The sequence below is a fragment of the Bactrocera latifrons genome, unplaced genomic scaffold (assembly GCF_001853355.1).
Source record: "Bactrocera latifrons isolate USDA-ARS-PBARC rearing strain unplaced genomic scaffold, ASM185335v1 scaffold_4, whole genome shotgun sequence".
Lineage (NCBI taxonomy): Eukaryota > Metazoa > Arthropoda > Insecta > Diptera > Tephritidae > Bactrocera > Bactrocera latifrons.
The window spans coordinates 3322925-3325276 of NW_017537045.1; the positions used below are offsets into that span (position 1 = coordinate 3322925).

A 2352-nucleotide genomic window follows, 5' to 3' on the forward strand; every position below is an offset into this window, starting at 1 on the left:
AGCCTCATATAGTACGTGGTTACATCTTCTTCGATATTCATCGTTCAAAAGAGAATAGTTCTCGCGTACGATCCAATGACATACGTTATGATGAACTCGTACTACTCAGCAAAGCCTACTCGAGAAAACAGTAACTGGGCATAGTAGTATGCCTTGATATCCAAACACAATAGTTCCTGTCAACTTACACCAACACTAAATATTTATAGACATTTCTGTGTACTCTCCGCAACATGCACTCTCTCCCACATGGCAGCATGTTGCCAGCAGCGACGTCATTACCACCACCAGCACTAACAACAACGCGCAACATTTCCAATAGTATCTGTGAGATACTTTATCGAAATAATGACGCAGCGCTGGCATTTAGTATCAACATTGGCAGCGCAGCGCGCACTTGGAACCACGGTAAAACGCTCAAAACCAAAAACCACTTGGAGTACAATCCAAACAGCAGGCGACGACGAGGAGTAGCGGTGGCAAAACATTTTCGAACATCGTAGCTGGTAGTAACGGCAAACGCTAGCGCACCGAGTTGACGCGATTGTTAAGCGCGCGAGTGTACGCAACTTCAGTACTATTTGGCATTCGCTTGCGTTGAGTTCGTTTCTTCGTTTCTGTGGTGACGTTGCGCTCTAGAGTGTGAGTAAAGAAACAAATAAATATTGAAAAGTTTTAAGAAGAAAAACGTAGAAAATTCGCACATAACGCCGCGCGTTGCGTACAAACGAATTTATTTTTATTTTTTATAAATAAAATAAAAGAAAAATAAATAAAAATATTCCTAAAAAAAAAGTGTACAAAGTGCGCGTTGAAGCAAATGGAAATTCACTGAAAATACTGCAACTTTTTGCTAAAGCACACACAAAAAACACGAAAAGTGTGTCGCCGCCCCGACTTTTTGACAATTTTCGTGCGCTGTCAAAACGCTTATTGGCATTCGAACGCGTGTGCGTGTGTGTTAACGAGCGCCTAACCAGCAGCCAGCGAGTTTTAGCAAGTGTGTCAGCCGGAAAATATCCAGATATCGCAGGTGCACGTGCAATAAATGGTTGGTGTTACACGAATTACTACTTTTTTATAAGTTAAAATTAAGAAAAAAATATTTAAAAAAAAATATATATTTTTTAGCACAAAAAAATTCGTTAAAATTATTACTGCTGCAGCTGAGCATTAAGCTATAAAAAATACAAGTACAGCTTTCGAAACTTGTTGCATTGTGTGTCTTTTAGCCAGTACCTGCAACAGCAAAACTGGATTTAAGCTTCGCAAAGCCTGGCCGGTACGTTTCGCAGGCGTTCCCATTGTTTCACACACCGGCCGGCACCCCCAATGACCCCTGCTCCACAAGCAACCAGTTTTTTACATTCTGTTCTGACCAACTTTGCGCGCGGCTGCCAGCGCGCTGTGAGAGACACGGCCAAAAGGCAGTCAGCCACAAAGCGGTTAAGCGCAAAATAGTAAAATAAACAGCAATAACAGATAAAAGCGCTGGCGACGTTGAGCAAAATGTATTCAATAAATTGAGAAATATTTTTCCAAAGCTCAAATGTATGAGTATGTGCGTGTGTTTGTTTGTTTAACGGTGCTGTTAGGGGCGCATAGCAAATGAAATACGTGAATGAGAAATGTAAAATTGAAAAGAATTAAAGCTAAATACTAAAGAGATATGAAAAATAATATAAATATGCAATAGAGTAGCAAATATTTCACAAATGAAATATGAAAGCAAAAAAAGAGCTAGCAACAACAAAAGCAAATGTTATTTATAAATGTTCAGTGTTGGCAGCGGCATTTTGAGTTATTAAAAGCGGCAAAGGTGGCAGTTGATTTATTTTTATATTGACTTGGTTGGCGTTTACGAAATTAATTTACAGCAAAAAAAGAAAAAAACTAAAGTGAATGACATTGCGTCTAATGTAATTGAATTTCTTATTCCTTGTTAACTAGTTATAGCAGAAGCAATTTAAATTTTATGGTTTTTAGTAAAAAAAAAATTTCAAATTATGAAGGACAGACGACAAAATGGAAAAATATTAAATTCGCTTATATTAAAAAATTAATATATTTTGGACGAATGTGTAAATATTTTTTGTTATGAAAATTATGTTTGTTAGTTTAAAAAAATGTAAAAGTAAATAAAATTTGTGTAATTTTGTTATCTCCCAGAAATTTATAAGAAACAATATTTTAACTTAGTTTTAGATGCCGCCAAAGTGTGTTGAAAAGCATATATAATTTTCTTAAATTTTAAAAATTATTAATCTTTAATACCTTAAATTCTAAATTAAAACTAAAAAATTTTTAGTTAACATTTCCACATTCAAAATTAAAAAAAAAATTAAATCTTCA

General features: G+C 35.5%; 1 protein-coding gene across 6 annotated transcripts in view; it reads left to right on the forward strand.

Annotated features, from left to right (window-relative positions):
- Positions 1-388: 388 nt before the first annotated feature.
- LOC108972431 (fasciclin-2) overlaps positions 389-2352 on the forward strand; it is a 245387-nt gene continuing 243423 nt past the window's right edge. For 5 of the 6 annotated variants that reach the window (XM_018938990.1, XM_018938993.1, XM_018938992.1 and 2 more), the window contains exon 1: positions 389-1051. The gene's annotated coding sequence lies outside the window, so the exon portion shown is untranslated. The remainder of the gene's footprint in view (positions 1052-2352) is intronic. The other variant, XM_018938991.1, reaches the window with a different exon arrangement.